The 17,362-nt window shown below is 43.3% G+C and overlaps 1 long non-coding RNA gene and 2 other non-coding genes across 3 annotated transcripts; 1 reads left to right on the top strand and 2 right to left on the bottom strand.

Moving 5' to 3' along the window:
* Positions 1-6,560: 6,560 nt before the first annotated feature.
* On the top strand, positions 6,561-7,876 carry LOC138243319 (uncharacterized). The gene is made up of 3 exons (XR_011192105.1): positions 6,561-6,711; positions 6,799-6,912; positions 7,593-7,876. It is a non-coding gene; the product is annotated as an uncharacterized lncRNA (long non-coding RNA).
* A 1,552-nt stretch (positions 7,877-9,428) lies between these two features.
* On the bottom strand, positions 9,429-9,502 carry trnat-agu (transfer RNA threonine (anticodon AGU)). The gene has a single exon. It is a non-coding gene; the product is annotated as a tRNA-Thr (tRNA).
* Positions 9,503-12,855: 3,353 nt separating this feature from the next.
* trnal-uaa (transfer RNA leucine (anticodon UAA)) lies at positions 12,856-12,938 on the bottom strand. Its single transcript has one exon. It is a non-coding gene; the product is annotated as a tRNA-Leu (tRNA).
* Between the last annotated feature and the right edge of the window lie 4,424 nt (positions 12,939-17,362).

The raw sequence follows: 17,362 nt of genomic DNA on the forward strand, positions 1-17,362 counted from the left end.
AAACACTACAACGTTAACTTTCTGGCTCTCTACGTGGACGGTGAACAAATCCCCACTAAACCGCTTCAACCAGACTTCCAGAATGGACATTGCGTCCGTTAATATTTGAATCTGGTGAAAACAGCCGGGAAGCGTCTGAAAGACAAACCACTTCTGGTGGACCGCGAGGAGTACGCGCGAGGTTACACATTGTTCGCTTTCAACCTCAGCCCCGACGACGAGTGCACAGGACATTATTCACTTATCAAAACGGGTAATCTGAGAGCTGAAATACGCTTCGCGCTACCGCTACCCACTACAGTTAACATGGTTGTGTACACGCTGTTCGACAACGTGATAGAGCTAGATATGAGACGTCAAGTCATTTACGACTTCAGCTAAAAAGCACTGGAGGCCACACAACCTGCACATAAAGATGAACACCAAACAGCTGGAAGACATTCTAACCCAGGACCGCTACACCCGAGACAGTTTTCTAGGCGTGTTCCCCAGTGATGCCCTACCACGTGAGAGACTGGCGTGGCCTCCTCTGAGTTTAATAGTTAATACTCACCCACACGACCGCCCCGGTGAACACTGGCTGGCTATTTACTTACCCGACGACGAGGGCGCAGAATTTTTCGACTCCTACGGATTTTCACCCGAAGCCTTTTTTTTTCCCAAGAATATTATTGATTTCTTAAACAGAAATGCTAATTCCATATTTTACAACAACAGACAATTGCAAGATTCTTTTGCGGTGACCTGCGGTCTACATCGTGTCTTTTTTCTATACCATTGTAGCGGCAATGCTTGTTAATAAGACAGAATTAAGCGTTGGTATGCTCCTAAAAGAGGCCCCATCTCACCCTCCATCTCTGTGGTGCAGCCACAGAGAAAGAATTCATGCAAGCTGATTTAAGAGTGTTTTCTTGTGATAAGAAACAAGCTCCCAGACGGGGATGCAATTAGCTGAGCCTGGCTATCATGATCAATGGTCATCTATTAGCGCCTATCAGTCTAGGGAGTGCCGAATGGACATCTGGACTGCATTCCTAAGTGTCAAGAGTAAGTGACCTATATCTCACCTTGACCAACCAATCAGGGACTGGCAGGGCGTGGTAATACCACGTGGGTCTCCAATGCCCGCCAAACTCTCAACCAATCAGCACACATCTGGGTCTTGATCAAAAAGGGAGCGCAAGCTCAGTTCTGGGCTCTCCTTGGCCATTTTCGCGCATCCTCAGAGACAATCACGTGACAACTGCTGTTGTCTGCAAAAGGACTTGGACTTTGTTCAAAGTGCGAGGCCGAGGAACCCGTACGTACTCAGAATTCTACCAACGTGAATGCTCCGCTTGATCAACGGCAGCCTACAGTTGGACCCTCGTCGACAACCTGAATAGCTTATTCAGAAGCAGCGCTGGACCGGGAACGAACCAGTTTCTTCCCAGGCAAAAGAGTGACTTGTGAGGACTCGCGGTCACACTCTGTGCATAGAGACTTTCTACTAGCCAGCCGGACTGCTGGTAGATCCCCTCGGAGCAACGACTGCCCTGCGCGCCGCAGTCAGATTCCTCCGCCCGTCCTACTCCGAGCTGCACCTCGACTGGTTGGCCGGTAGCCAGAGGACGCCGTCACAACGCCCATTGGACAACCGCTGCAACAGAGGCTGCAACAGAGCCTGTCAGCTGGTTTGGTGTTCGTGCCGGGAAATTCCAAATCCAAACACAGTGGATAAGTAAACCCCATGTTCTACATTGCGTCTCGAGAATTCAATTGTACCTCAAGTTGTTATCAATTTAATTCATGAGTAATGTATTTACTTCCGAGTTTAGATTAACAGTGGGTAATAACACTGATTAGCGATTTGGTAACCGAACGATATATATTGACATATATTCTCTGTTGTGTATCTCTTTGTGATTGCATCTCTTCGAGATTATATACCTTGTATATTGATAACCCTCACCGTAAGGTCTGCCGCTCGTATCCAGGCAGACTAGTATATGTTTGTTGCACAGTTATATTAATAAATGTATCCCGTGTATTGAACCCGTGTGTGCGTTGTTAGTTGTTCTGACGATTGATTTTCTAAAAGCCCCAACGAACAACCTCGTGATTACTGCTACAATTAATAATTGTCTCAGTAAACCCATCAAAACCACTACACCATAGATGTAAAGGTTTATCTTTTAGAAACATTTTAGAACTTTATTCTACGAATGCAATCCAGAATGACCCCATGGTGGAAATGTTTCTGAAAAACCGACGCCGTGTGAGACGGAGACCCTGATACCCTTTTAAGCCATTTGAAAATACGAATGTTCAATTACGCGGGTGTTTACGACAATTTAAAACATGTCATAAATGTTAATCGACCGTCTAAAATAAAAATGAAATCAAACCATTTCGATGTCTGTGTGGTTATTATTTAGAAAGAACACAAAACATGAATTAAAATCAATACAATATTTTTATTATACATTCGCTGTTATAGCGCTCAAGCTTTTTTTAATGTTATGTTTAATGTTACATCCAAGCCATTTTCTTACAAAAATTTTTAACTATATTGCTCACGCTTTTTAATATACATTTCAAGTCATTTATCACAAACACACATACCCAGAGAAAAAATGTTACAAAGACAACCATGTGGGTCTAGGTATTAATGATCGTCTCCTTTCAGCGGTTATCTAAGAGACCGGGTCGACCATCGACAACTCTACTGGTTGTTTTAAAGTTTTGACCGACGCTGCACACCCCAGCGGGGCAGCCTTGAGTTTTTCAAGTAGCTCTCGGTTACCAGCGTTGGCTAGCAAGGTGCCCGGCACGTTGGTTTCTGCCATAGCCTCCATGAACACATTCCAACCTTTTGGCTTCTTACCGACCGCAACTGCTTGCTGCTGCGTGAGAGCCCTGACAAGACCAATCATGTGAGAGCCCTCAACGGGTGCCCCCTTGTACACAAATTCCCCTTTTTCATTCCAGGCTATTAATGGTTCATTGCGGGCCATGGTCTTTAACAATATCTTGGCATTTCTCCGGAACCGCTGAGACACACTGTCCAAAATATACCCAAAGTCAGTGTCGCTCAATGTCGGCGGTTGTGCTAACGTGAGTGATAGCTCGGCGGGTGCATTTTCATGTAGTACAACAGTTAAAGTCCCCTTTTCGGAAGTCTCCTGGCGTATTAATGTCAAATACCGTTGTAACACCTAACTGTACAATTTCACTTTTTCATATTCGGCCAGATGCGAGTTCTGAAGAATGTCTCGCATTTCATCATCCAACCGACGGGTTGTTATTTTTTCGAACCCAGACCGCTCTCGGAGTCGATCGAGCTGTTTCTGAGGTACCAGGTACATTTTTTCAGCGTGCTCCAATATTGACGTTGTAGAAGCCCCGTAATCAATGGTACTGCAATACTCAACAGGGTCCCGATAAAACCGCCGGACTGGTTCACCAAGAGTCTCTTTCTTTTAAGAGAAAGACCCTTTCGACTCAAAGTCTTTATAATCTTACGCTTTCTCTTCAGGGTCCCAAACTGCTTAGCAGATAACGGTATGTTCCCTTTCAAGGTATTCAAGGCAATTTCAGCTATGGCCTGTATAAGATCATTTGTAGCCCTGCAGAGAATAGTTTTCTGCTGCTTGGGGGCGGCTTTCACCAGAAAATTTAAGAGAGTCAGGTTTCTCAGAACGCGTGAAGACATGATGACGCCCCGAACTTGTTTTTTCGACTGAGTCTGTGGTTGCGAGATCACCAACTTTTAGATTTTTTAAATACATAAGCCATGGGTACATCTGGGGGGAAAAGACCTGTTCACAAACGATAGTCATCTGGGGTGTCGGCATTTAAATCCACCAACAAGTAACCGAAAGGTTTTTTAGTAGCGTCATCGAACGCTTCCAAAAAAAAAATGGCTTTACCGGGGTACATCTGCCGGGACATGGTTGTAATCTGTAGTTTATCTCTAGGGTTTTTAAACAGCACCATGTAGTTTGTATTTAACGCGATGGTTCTACTTTTCCGGCCTTGACAAAACACATTTTGGACGATATACATGATGCTGAGGTTTCGGTGGTGTACGTATTTGGTAAAAGCTTTTTCTATCTCATTATTTTCACACGCAGACTCCATCAAATCATCAACTACAATCAAATTTACTCTACCCTGCGGCAGTAGCTGGTCGTCGGAAAACGACGTTGGTAGTCCTTCTATAAACTGAATGTATGGAAATTTCACAAGCAACTCAGCGTATAGAGGTCGCCAGCAGCTGTAACACCAGACTGTGTTTTCGGGTTTAAGAGTCATAACGGTATCACCGTTCTCCAAGAGCTGTTTTATAAAATAACTTTTACCGCAATTCGAGGGTCCGGACAACATGCATGAAAAAGGGTGTTTTAACCTGACATCCATCGTGTTAATATCCGTAGGGCAACGATGTCAAATTTTCTTGCAGCACCCGCTTGTCGTACACCACCTTCTGGGTTTTCTTTAAGGTCCGGGTCTCACTGCGCCAATCCTTTTTAACACGCACGATCATCGGCTGTTGAATAGAAATGTGTTTAAATTCCCGGCACTCTGCATAAGGGTTAACGCCATAGTCAAAAACCAAGTCCCGCAGACTCTTAAAGTTAACTTTTTCACAATTGTTCACATTGAGCGTAATGCCTTTTACCTTTAAACAGGCTTTCCCTCCAGACAGTTTGTACCCGTACGACTTGGGTCCTGTTGATACAAACTCGGTGATGTGTTGTCCAGCAGCTATTTCGCTGGTCAGCTCACCCAAGTAGTCACCCAGTTCCGGATTCCACTCACCCTCCCGGCTCACAAAGATAACCGAATCTGTCTCGTGGTACAGACAGTGGCCTTGCAAAGCATTTAGCAGATTGTATAACTCCAAGCGGGCATAGGCGGTTGTAAAGCTAGCGATGAAAATGTTAGTGTTTGAATGGCCTGTATAGTGGTGTTTAGTGTTTCCACGTAACACAGGCTGTGTTTTCATTGATAAACTCGCAGGCTGACACCTCATGATATGGCGTAAATAAGTACCTGAACAATTCATCGGGGTTTCTCACAATGGTGGTCTGTGGTAAATTGTCTCTTTGTCCATACTTCCCCCACAAACTGTTCAAGGCAATTTTTGAAAGCTGTCTTTTGGCCGGATTCTTTTTAATGTTGCCGGGGTCCAGCCGTCACCCGCTTTTTCATAATATTCGCTGATATATCTTTGTTGTTTCGCGACATCTGTACACCCCTCTGGAAACCCCGAAGCTTCCTGTTTCCCTTTCAGATGCAGTTTGATGTAGTCGGTAAAAATATCGTGTGAGGCCTTTTCGAAATGCCAAATTTCGTAAATTTTACACACTCAATACCCCAGATCTAAGGCCATCTGTAATTCAGGGGTGCACCAGACACCAGTCAAGGCGCGATCTTCATCACCGTGCTCACAGGGGGTGGTCTGTTTTGTTTCAGCACACGTACGACACAGTGTGAAAAACAGTTTTTTGTCAATTTTGGTTGGAAGAACTGGAAAGTATAAACGTCTGCGTGGGTAAACTTTCACCTTCGCTAAACCGAAATACCGTTTTAAATCTCCAAAGTTGTTATAAATGATTCGGGGGTGCCCCAGTGGGTATTTTTTAGTTTTGTTCACAAACGGATACAGACTGGTGAAATCATAGCTGTGTAATGCAAACAAATAGCATTTGTTCTCCCCCGAAAAAGTGACTCCCGCGGTTGCAGAGGCTCTGGTAACTGCGCAGCTGTTAAAAATTTACCCAAGTCTCCATTTTCAACAAGCATGTCTCTGAACTCGTGCTCCCACAAAACACGCACGTTAAAACCTCTCATTTTGAGAAAATTAATTTTAACCATCGTACAACCAGCCAAAAGTAGTGTTTGTCAGCGGATTAAAATCGTTTTCACAATAACAAACGCTACAACCATGAAAAAAGCAACCGTTGAGCTCAAAGGCTGTCGGCACTCCGTCAATTACAGCATAACCATCCAGAAAATATGGGCCAACCTTGAACTCACTGGCCGTGGTTAACGGGTGTTGGATTTTAACGGGCTCTGTGTGTTCGATGTACATAAGCCACTTTAACTAACCCCGCCACACACACCGCACGTCTCCAAAACATCACAAATTATCTCTAATACGTGATTTTAAAACGTTAAGACCAATCCGTTAAAGTATGAAGAACAACACCCCATCATTTGTTGCCTATTAATACCTTAAAGACTTTTACACTTGCGATGTGTGGAAATTTATCTCAAACTTTCGAAAAAGCTGTCGCGAATGTGTTATTAAAAATAAACTGTGTCTTATTACATTATTTTAAAAACTTTAAGACCAAACCCGTGTGTTTAAAATTTCTTTTCTGGGCAAACACATCATTTGTGTTTGCGTTGTGTGTTAATACTTTTAAAGTTTAAAACTTATAAACTGATATGTGAATACTTTTCGCTCTCGATAAAACAAGGGGGGGGGGGGGGTCATCACAACATTGGTTGTGATGCGTTTTAAAGCATCACAACCAATTGAAAAATGTCTTGTGTTATGTAGGCGTGGTTACACCATTGGCGCATATTCTTAAACGCTCCGGACTGACAGGGTCGCAGCGCGTCCTTGGCGCTGTCAGACACCGCCCCTTGTTAGGAGCTGCGGAGATGGCTTCTTTGTGTGGAGAAACAACGGGGTCTGCTACTCTACAAAGTGAAGAGGTAGGCGGCTAAAATATTTTTTCTGATCGTGGAATTGTTGTATCGGTGCTTAGCGTATGTCATTTTAATACTTGGTCTTCTTTTTAGCAAAACCCGACCCCACCCTCTGCACCCTGTGACAGCGGCGGGGGTGTGAGTTCAGCTGGGGTACCAGATGTTGAAGAACTGCCGGGTGCTAGCGATGATACCACGCTACAAATGGTAAATATTAACAAAAAACCTTAGCTCAAAAGTTTTTTAAGCCTTTCTTTTCTTTTTCCTTTAATAGAATAAAGAGGATGTGGACGGGTCAATCTTCAGCCTACCAGCACAACTGAATGTTTCGTGTCTATGCTTGTGTGTTCGGCCAAATGTTAATAAAGCTGATGCCCAACAAGGTTTAGCTAACGATGTCCCTAATGAGCCCAATGTTATGCCCCAGATTGTGAAAGCATTAGTTTATTGCATCTTCAAACACTGTTTAAAGGGGGTCCTGGTTGATGACTGCCCGGCCTGTTTGATTGACCATCCTGGGCAGCGGGGTCACACATGCCTGTCTGTCGGCTACACAGATGGGTTTGAAGATGTGATGTTTGCCGCTTTAGAAATTTATAAGTCTCTCAGTTTAGCCAGAATTTTATCGACTGTTCTGTACACTGCCAGGTGTCTGGGTTCGTACACCATTAGAAATGACACTGAGCGGTGCATAAAACAGTTGCTGAAAAATATAATTGAGGACCGCACCCCATACGAGCATGTACACACCATACTTGAACGGCTGGATGAAAAATTAGTAGATGTGACTTTTGATGCGTTGCAAAAGAAACACTATTCTTATTTTTACAGACGCAAAAAAAAAGATCTATGTAAAATGTGAATACAGATTTCACTCTGTTTTACAGACCCGGGTGTGCCATCGTCCGAAGAATGAAGAATTTCGAATGTATACGTCTGAATTCTTACTAAGAGTGCTTTACACACTTCTCTCTACAAAGCTTGATATGCAAAACAAAGAGTCGAATGCTAATATCCTTAAATTTGTTAAAGAGATAGATGTGTATGTCAAGAACTTGAGTGAAATTATTGCAGATCTGATGTTTTCAGATCAGAAATTGAAGCCTGGGGTGTAGGGGAAGCCTACAGTGTGTATTCCAAAATACAGTGTGTTTTGCACAGAACCTGTGGTAACACCATCCCGCTGATTACGCAGGCAAATGTTTTTGCTCTGGTAGATCGGATCGCCTAGTGTGGTTCGCATGGCTTTAGACATGGGGAGCGGAAGGGGGTTATGAATGCTTTTTCAGATGCCTCAAAGTTTCTCAGCAATGTTGGGGTGGTGGTTACATGTACCGAACTAATTGTCCGCACCAACATTTAATTGTTGAATGCAAATTGGAGCCGGTAACGCGTGTGTGCTGCGTTGTTTTAGTGTTTGAAACACCTACTGTTGAAATAAAGCGGTTCACATTTCACATGGTGTTTGTCCTGCGAGTTCTTTCCGTGAGACTTTATGCAGTCAGTGTGTGTGTGCTTACAACCCTGCTGCTTTTGAGACACGGCTTGTGCAGCGTATAAGCAGCCTGGCCGGACAACCACTCGGCCACCCGGCCGTGGCTGGCGCCGCTCACAACACGGGATCTCGCAGCTCACACCAGACTCTCCGTGCCGCTGTAACTACCCGATTCCCTAGGTTTATAATAGAGTGCACTCAACCCCGCTGCAGACATGGTCCCCTTCCAAACCAATACACACTTTCACATACCTAAAGCGAGGGATGCACCGCCTTTGGGCTTTGGGACCCTGAGGCTCCGGACCGACTGGCCGGGGGGGAAGGCGGGAGTTCCGACCCTTAACAACACACCATTGGCTCCTGAGGGGGCGGGACATGCACAAATAACAACACGCCATTGGCTGACAAGGGGGCGGGACAGCCAACCACCGCTGACTGCCATTGGCTGGAAAAGGGGGCGTGGTACCTGCCAAAAGTTTGACGAAAGGTGTCGCTTTATACTACTCAGAACACATGTAAGACTTACACACAACTTTTAATATGCTGTAGTGAATTTGCAGGTATCCTGGGGAGGGAAGAGAACTGATATTAAGGAAATACATATTTAAAGGGGATGTAAGTATTAAATGTGTTTTGTCACATCTGGGTGTTAACTGCATAACATTTTAGCATTATTTTTTGTGTTTTGACTCTATACTTGTGTTTATCAGGAGACAGCAGAAATATTGATGTTTACATTTATATTCACATTCCCAGTGATATTGACTTAGGTACTCCACTATTTACTTGTAGTTTGACTGGTGTCAAAAGTTGAAAATCTCTGCAAACATCAAGATGGCTAAGGACGTGGAAAGAAACTCAATCACATTTAGAGAAGGTAATGTTTAGATCGGATTAATTCAAAGTGTGTCTCTGGGTGCGTTTGATCTACCAACGTTGTGTTTAACTGAAGGACACCCTGACTGAGTGTGCCATAGAAACTGACATTTTTTGTATTTTTTCTACATTCACAGATTTTTGGCTAAAGTAAAAAAAAAGATCGTTGTCATTTTCTTGCCAGCTGGCAGTAATTCTTTTGCACTGATAAGAAAGATGAGCATTTTATCTTTCGCAATGTGTGGATTTCTTGAAAAACAAGTTGTGCCAAAAGCGAAATTAAAAGTTCATTTAAACATAATGCAGAAGCATATTGTCTGTAACAATAAACAGTGGGCGAAGACAGGAAGTAAGGCACTGCTGGGATTTGAACCCAGGATCTCCTGTTTACTAGACAGGCGTTTTAACCAACTAAGCCATAGCGCCAGCAAAGCACTGCCCTTTTTCAGCCAGTTGGACACACTGCTCTGTTATATCTTCGTTCGGTGTGCGGTGAGCCTGCTCACTGAGCAAGTTGAGAAAGGATGTGAAATGGCTTTTATCTGCCAATTTCATTACCAAGGAGCTCAATATGCTTTTGATTATCTACAGGGTGTGTAGTGCAACACAGGCGATGGACTGCTGGGATTTGGAGCCAGGATTTCCCGTTAACTAGACAGGTGCTTTAACCAACTAAGCCACGGCGCCGGCAGAATTCTCCTCTTTTACTGCCCCTTGGACACACCGCTCAGAGACACCTGCATTCAGTAAGCTGAGTCGGCTGTCTGAGCATGTTGCCTCCTTTACATTCTGGCCCCGACACTAAGAGAAACGTACAGAAATGGCTTTTATCGGGCACTTTTCATGTCCAATGCACTTGACATCTCCCACGGGCGACAGAGTTCATTTACGACACTTCCTTTCTTTCTTTCTTCTTTCTGTACTCTTTGATGAAAAAAAAACGAGTAATCATGTAAGGGAAAATGTATTTTTTCATGGAGAAAACGTGCACCAGGAAATGTTGTGTTTAGAAGAAGTGAGTTAACATGAAAAGTGACCTAATTTACCAGAGCAAATGCTCACCTAGCAAGGTCTGCTTTACTACTAGAGAGACGTAGAGTGAAAGATGTGATAATTTCAAGCCGTTGTGGAACAAAACGCTATTTTCTTTTAATTATAAATGAATTAGAAATTCAGAGCGACACATAAAGGCTTTGTCTGCTTAAAAGTGATGATTTTTAAAAACTGATAAAAATTTGGAAAACACGTTTCTCACGTAGAAATTTAAGATGGGGGTGGGGTATTACTAGTAGTGGCGCTGAACTCACCATGGTGCAATTCATTTACGTGACGGACTAGTGGTTTAATGGATAACGCATCTGATTTCGGTTTATTAGATTGTCGATTCGACTTCTACCGGGGTTGTGTGATTTAAATCAGGCTCCTCAGAAATAGAAGTCCGTTATGTAAATAGACCGCACCTGAAAGCAAACGTTGGGTCTGGTTTCCTTTCTTTCCTGCATGAAATAGCAAATCGTTACAAAAAACACCAGCTAATGTCCAATAGCGTTAGTCATTTAAGCAAACATGACTATACTGTAGGTCTTGGTACATGGGAGTGGATTTCAACCACAATTAAAAAAGGACAAATTGTAATTACAGGCTTCAGACACTTTTTCATACAAAAGTGACCAAACACTCCCTTACTTTCAGGTTTGCTTGAACCTGTAACAGAAACGAGGTCTGAAACTTCCATTCTCTGATATCACTGTCTCTAAAGCCAGTGATGTTTCACGGATGTGCAGTGTGCCTTTTCTCTTGTCATGTTCATGATGATTCGCTGAATAAGCTCCTGACTGGGTGTTCTGTACTGCGCTGTTACTTTGTTCAATTACCTATGTGGTGTACAGATAAAACCAGACTGCATGGTGTAATTTCCGGGTTCAGCACCAGCAGCACCTGCAGCACCTGCAAACTCATCAGCTGACCTCAACGTGATTTGAACATGCAACCTTCTGATCTGGAGTCAGATGCGCTTCTGTTGCGCCACAAGGTCCACTGATGTCATTTTACAAAGCCTGAACCTGGAAAGAGATTGGAAGCCGAGAAGTTATGGTGTTTTTTTAATACTTGCCTACTCTTTCAATTTTTCCGTCAAGTCTTTTATTTGGTAGTACTTTCAATTGATGTTAATCCTTGTCCCGATGCACGTTCTGGGCCATGGTGCATCTTGAATAATGTTCTTATAGGCTTCAGTTTGGAAAAGTGCGCTCTTCAGAAGCTACCAAAACCGCTAATGGTTACATAACACTTAATGCAAAAGCAACGTTCGGGTTTGAAAAAAAATATTACTTGCTATGAATACAAACACTGTTACAGGAGGCGTGTTAGGGCTATTTTAGCTTAGATCATCAATTCATCTTACATTTCTTCTCCATCTATATCAACAGCGTAATCGCTACTGAGTGCTAAAGGCAGGTCCTGGCAATACAATCTTCTTTAGAAAACATTTTTAAAACTATTTCCACTACCATACGTAAAGTAAAAGATAGTGATTGCACGCAACGAATAAAATCTCTTTTCCAGGGACGTTGTAGTTAGATGCAAATTACAATCGAAAATGTATCAGCTTTAACATTTTCTTTTGGATTCACAGGACAGTCAGCATGAGTCATCAAAGAGCCTGTAGTGGCAAGAAGTTTAAAAGCGCACTAGTGATCTGTCTTTGGTCAAAGGAATTGCTGGAGCAGTAGGACGCAGAGCAATATCTAGCAGCTGTAGACGATGTTTGGGGAAGAGATAATTCTGTTTTCAGCACAGGGAGTGAGAATGAGCTCAGTCCGGCTCCCAGCAGAATCCATTCTGGTTTGGTTACTGTTAGACTGTGCGTCTGAGGCTCTTTGGATCACAAAAAATAAGTTCACAATACGATAAAAAACACAGAAAGCACAAACGTAATAATATAATGATACAAAATCAATACCAAATCATAAAGCCAATTAAGTACCTATCCTTTGAAAACAGTGACATTTGTATCTACTTTTGAATTACAAATCAGACAGCGTAGTCCCTTAATTCAAAGATCAGATCTTGGCCAAAACAAGACAACCAGATGTTAGCTGAATTCGGAACAAGAGCCTCTGCTTCATCGTTTATTGAGCTTTTGATCAACGTCTGAGTGAAAAAGAGTCGCTATTTTAACTATTTGATTAAAGTTCACAAAAGCACCTTTCTTCGAGCTGGGGTCGAAACAGCGACTTAAGGATTCCTAACTGTTTCTAATACAGTCAGCCGCACTACCAACTGAGCTATCGAAGGGGTTTAAAGCACTCCTCTCTGGCACATATTGCCCAATGTAGTGAAACATTCCGGGTACTTAAATTCCAGTTCGACATCAAGTTTCCAACTCGTTTCCTTAGACTTGTTTACCTTGAATTTAAGCCACAAACCAGGATTCTACTGTATAATCTTCCAGGGATGTTACAAAATGTTTGATGGGGCATCAATCATTACAGGCGGAAATTCACTCCTTTTTTTTTCTCGAGGCATCATATTAAATGATCCATTTCATTTGGATCAAGAAGAGGATCACCATGAGAAATAGAACAAACTGTTTGATTCCGTCTTTATTGGGAGCTGTATCACAGCTAATGCATGTAAAGCCTTCAGTATGCGATAGTGAGAGCTCAGTTATGCCAGGGAGTGGGAGTGAAGAGAACTGAACTGAAATTTAGCAAATTCATATTTAAATAGAGAGTAAATCATCAAAGTGTTCTGTCACTTAAAACTTATTATAACACTACCAGGAGTGGGGATTGAACCCACGTGGACATTTGTCCATTGGATCTTAAGTCCAACGCCTTAACCACTCGACCATCCTGGTCTACAACGATATGCTCTTCAGTTGTTTAGCATTTAAATATGATTCAACAATTAAAAAATATTAAACCACAAAACCTCTTAGAGTTGCGAGAATACTTCCTTTGTGTATAAAATACATTGTGAATGCTTTCTTTACTTTTGGTACATAATGTTTTTATGACATTTTTTTGACCGAGCACGAATATTCTTTTGTCCATATCTTCCCAATGGAAGCACAGAACGCCGTCAAACCAAATGCATTTTAAAGACCAAGACTTGTGGATATTTCCACAGCCTCTACATCAAACTATCAGTGGGCTAATTATCTTTTTTTAAACCTCCGGTTTTTCATCAATGCATAATTACGCACTTACTGGAACCCGGAGGACCGCTGTGTACAGACGTTCACAACGTGAGAAACACTGTTCAATATGGCTTCGTGCGAAAAACCTGTATATGACCACAGGAAGCAGAACAGTGCAGTCTCCAATTACCCAGACTGTAAGCACAGAAATAAAGCTTTGTTTGATTTCTGAAACCCTTCCTTTACGCCCTGTTTTAATTCAGTTAAGGGTCAACTATATTGACAATACTACTGACAGCAGGAAGATTAAAATATTCTTTACTCAGCAGCTTATAAAAAACAGCTCCCATGATGTTCAAACCGATTTTTTACACAGAACACTGACACAGCTTTTCGTTCTGAATCTCTTTTTCTTGTGCTTTTATTTAATATGGCACAATGCACTGGGATAGGGGTATTCTGTTCACAAACCAATAGCATTTAAATCACAGCACCTACAATGCTGCAAGTAAGTGTTTTGCACACTAAGCAGGTCTTCTGACTTTTCCCAGCTTTGTGTTGGGTTGTGGAACCTTTATTTTTTATGATTTTCTGTAGATAACACTACAGGTATACACTGGGATAGGTGGGTCTTTTTCATGGCTCAATAGTAATTCAAATACAACAGCCACACTGCTGAAACCATATATTTTACACACCAGACAGGCCCCCTAACCTCATACAACCTTGCTGTGGCTGTGACCCCTTTCTTTATTTTTTTATGATTTTCTGAAGGTAACACTACAGGTAAGACATTGAGATAGGTGGGTCTGCTTCATGGCTCAATAGCAATTCAAATACAACAGCCACACTGCTGAAACCATATGTTTTACACACCAGACAGGCCCCCTAACCTCATACAACCTTGCTGTGGCTGCGGCCCCTTTATTTATTTTGTAATTATTTTTTCAATATGGCACCATTAGACAGCCGGTACATGGGGATAGGGGGGTGGTATTCACGAGTCAATAGCTCTTCAAGCACAACAGCCACAGTGCTGCAACCAAGTGTTTTACACACCAGACAAGCCCCCTAACCTTATACAATCTTGCTGTGGCTGTGTCCCTTTTCTTTATTTTTTTATGATGTTTTCAATATGGCACCATTAGACAGGCGGTACATGGTGATAGGAGGGTGCTATTCACGAGTCAATAGCTCTTCAAGCACAACAGCCACAGTGCTGCAACCAGGTGTTTTACACATCAGACAGGCCCCCTAACCTTATACAAGCTTGCTTTGAGTTGTGGAACATTTCTTTATTTTTTAATGATTTTTTTTACTGTAATCAAGTGTTGTGCTCATTAATAATAATAATAATAATAATTGCTTACACTTATATAGTGCTTTTCTGGACACTCCACTCAAAGCGCTTTACAGGTAATGGGGAATCCCCTCCACCACCACCAATGTGCAGCATCCACCTGGATGATGCGACAGCAGCCATAGTGCACCAGAATACTCACCACTATCAGTGAGGAAGAGAGAAGAGAAATGTAGCCAATTCAAAGATGGGGATTATTAGGAGGCCATGATTGGTAAGGGCCAATGGGGAAATTTGGCCAGGACACCGGGGTTACACCCCTACTCTTTTCAAGAAACGCCATGGGATTTTTAATGACCACAGAGAGTCAGGACCTCAGTTTTACATCTCATTCGAAGGAAGGCGCCTGTTTACAGTATAGTGTCCCCATCACTATACTGGGGCATTAGGACGCACATGGACCGCAGGGTGAGTGCCCCCTGCTGGCCCCACTAGCACCTCTTCCCGCAGGAACCTTAGTTTTTCCCAGGAGGTATACCATCCAGGTACTGACCAGGCGCACACCTGCTTAGCTTCAGTGGGTTGCCAGTTGTGAGTTGCAGGGTGATATGGCTGCTGGCCATAATCAGCAGCCTTCAGTACTGAAGCAGGTGTGAGCCTGGTCAGTACCTGGATGGGAGACCTCCTGGGAAAAACTAAGGTTGCTGCTGGAAGAGGTGCTAGTGGGGCCAGCACCACCATTAGGCAGGCCTCCTGACCTTTCACAGTCATGCTTTGTTGTGTGAAACTTTAATTATCTTTTTAGGATTTTTTGAACATGGCAACTTCCACCGAGATGGGTGGGGGGTGTCGGGGTGCTCTTCAATAGCTTTTTCATCTATACACACAAACGAATGTAACCACTCAGAACAAGAAACTCAGGGGCTGACTGCTGAGGATAGGGATCCAATGCGGTGCCCTTGGTAGGGTTGGCGCGAGACACAGGCGTAGTCGGAGTAAACAGGCATGGGTCCGAGTCCGGGAAGGCGTATTTCAAAGAAAACTCAGTCTTCACTCAGGTTGGGAGATTGTCAACAGAGATCTTTAATACAATCAGCTGAAGGGGAGCATATCACAGAGAAAGGGTTTCCCCTAGCACTCAAGACATGCTCACTAGACTGAAGTTATACTTTCCTTTTTTATACATTAAAAGTAGGCAATACTTTAACATATCAAAGGAACATACAGGGAAAGGGGCAGTGTCAGAAGTCAAACAAACAGGACAGGGGGGTGCCATTTGGCATCCTAAAATCTGTTTCAATTTTCTCTGGTTGAATGGGTGTGAGGAATCACAGGCTTTAGTTTGCACCTAAGACAGTGGTCTTTCCCACGCATAGTCACTGTCCTGACCTTTTGACTCGGTCTTCCACACGTAGCACAGGCGTAGGCACAGAATCGACAGGCGAAGGCGAAGGCGTAGTCGAGGGACTGGCAGGGGTCGGAGTCCGGGAAGGCGTAGAAGTTGCGTCGGTGTGGATTCAGAAGGCAGAGGTGTAAACGAAGAGACAGGCTGGGGTCAGGATCCGAGAAAGCGTAAAACAGGCGAAGGTACAAAATCGAGTGGCTAAAGCGGTAGTCGGAAAAGCGGGGTCGAGGTCCAGGGGAGAAGTCATTGTAAGGCAAAGGTGTAGTTAGTACGTAAGCTCCGGGAGAGAATCTCAATCGTGAGCAATGACCGGGGGGCAGATGAGGGTTTAAGCAGAGGACTGATTGACACGTGCACGTTTGGTACGGGGAGAGCTCGTAGGAATGCGGGAGCGCTTGCCTGCGTGAGGGAGATTCGTGACAAAACCAACAGAATCAACCTGAACTCACAGAAAAACAAGAATGCCCCCGAGACACCTGCACCCCCCCGGACCACTCTGGTATCAACACCCCCAAACCCATCCATACCAGCTAACAAGACTCAGAATCGGTGCAACCCTCCAACCTGGACCAAGAGCAGGATGGGACAAGAACCTGCACCACACTACGCACCCCTCATCCAGACCAGCAGGACAGCCAGACCACAGACAGCACCATCATGTAACCCCCCTGTTCATTCCAACAGAAAAGCCGAACTGACCCCCACCAGCATGGCGACGCTGCAGCTCTGGTCACACCAGCAGGCCCAATGGGCTCAGAGCTGGGGGACATACAGATGCAGCCATTCAAAATGCGTGGGCGATACCGCATTATTTTCCGGTACGCTGTACGCAGTCTACCGCAAGTTACGGGTAAATACTGCGAGTTACCGGTAAATACCACTAGTTACCGTAAATTCTCCTATAATATGACAAGCAAAATAATAGTATCCGGAATTTCGGCAAGCTGGAGCTAATAAAGCTCAACCTCTCATGTTTGAGCTGTGGCCATCAAAGTCTTTAACGAAGATATTACTAATAGTATTAATAATGAATGACCTTGGACAAGCTGTAAGTGTAAACTCAAAGTATTGCCCTGGTCAACATTCTTTTTTTCATTGACCGTCTTTGCAATCACGCATTTGTTTCCAATCATGTAAAGTACAGTAATTTTTGAGAATCGATTCACCATGCCTTTCACATGCTCATAAAAGAGATTGATTTAGGAACATAAACATATTACTGTATGAAAACTGTACTGTATACAGTATGTATATGCATATTTAATGTCTTAACTGTGCCCGTTTAAGTATTGAATATTCAAATCTAATTTTACCACTGAAGGGAAATCTTAGTAGCTGAGCATAAAAAGAATAGGAGCATACTGCAACGCGTGTGAAGGCCATAAACAATATTAATTTTGGAAGATAAACATACAGTATATGGCTGGTCTCGGTACT

Source organism: Lepisosteus oculatus, chromosome 14 (assembly GCF_040954835.1).
Source record: "Lepisosteus oculatus isolate fLepOcu1 chromosome 14, fLepOcu1.hap2, whole genome shotgun sequence".
Lineage (NCBI taxonomy): Eukaryota > Metazoa > Chordata > Actinopteri > Semionotiformes > Lepisosteidae > Lepisosteus > Lepisosteus oculatus.